Source organism: Antrostomus carolinensis, unplaced genomic scaffold (genome assembly GCF_000700745.2).
Source record: "Antrostomus carolinensis isolate BGI_N321 unplaced genomic scaffold, ASM70074v2 scaffold32307, whole genome shotgun sequence".
Classification (NCBI taxonomy): domain Eukaryota; kingdom Metazoa; phylum Chordata; class Aves; order Caprimulgiformes; family Caprimulgidae; genus Antrostomus; species Antrostomus carolinensis.
In genome coordinates this window covers 5,278-5,824 of record NW_010330032.1, presented here as the reverse complement: position 1 = coordinate 5,824, position 547 = coordinate 5,278, and the positions used below count along the sequence as shown (strand labels likewise).

General features: G+C 49.4%; 1 protein-coding gene across 1 annotated transcript in view; it reads left to right on the top strand.

The window, feature by feature from the left end:
• The window catches only part of LOC114818790 (olfactomedin-like protein 2B), a gene marked incomplete at both ends in the record, with an annotated part of 10,418 nt that overhangs the window by 4,597 nt on the left and 5,274 nt on the right, over positions 1-547 (top strand). The window lies entirely within an intron of this gene.

The following is a 547-nucleotide window of genomic DNA, read 5'->3' as shown; positions in this document are numbered from 1 at the left end:
TTTATAAAGCCAAAATTCCACTTGCAAATTGTTTCGGGAAGGCAACGGCGTGACCATCCCGGGGTCAGGAAGGAGACAGCCGAGAGGAGCACACTTACCTGGCGGGCTCTGGGTTTCCAAGCACAGGGATTGACCCAGAAAGGGGAAAAGGAGTTTTGATGTCTAAAAATAATAAACCACCACTATTTCTGTTTGCACACCCACCCTCTTCCTGTGGTTTAGCGTATTCTCCAGTTGTCACTTGGGTTTGCTACTGAGTCTTTGCTAATTAGGAGAGAGGAGCAAGGGAAGTGGGAGCTGTGCTGCCAGCCCCATGTCATGTGTCCCTGTCGACCCAGAAAGGGGAAAAGGAGTTTTGATGTCTAAAAATAATAAACCACCACTATTTCTGTTTGCACACCCACCCTCTTCCTGTGGTTTAGCGTATTCTCCAGTTGTCACTTGGGTTTGCTACTGAGTCTTTGCTAATTAGGAGAGAGGAGCAAGGGAAGTGGGAGCTGTGCTGCCAGCCCCATGTCATGTGTCCCTGTCAGGGACCTTCACTGCG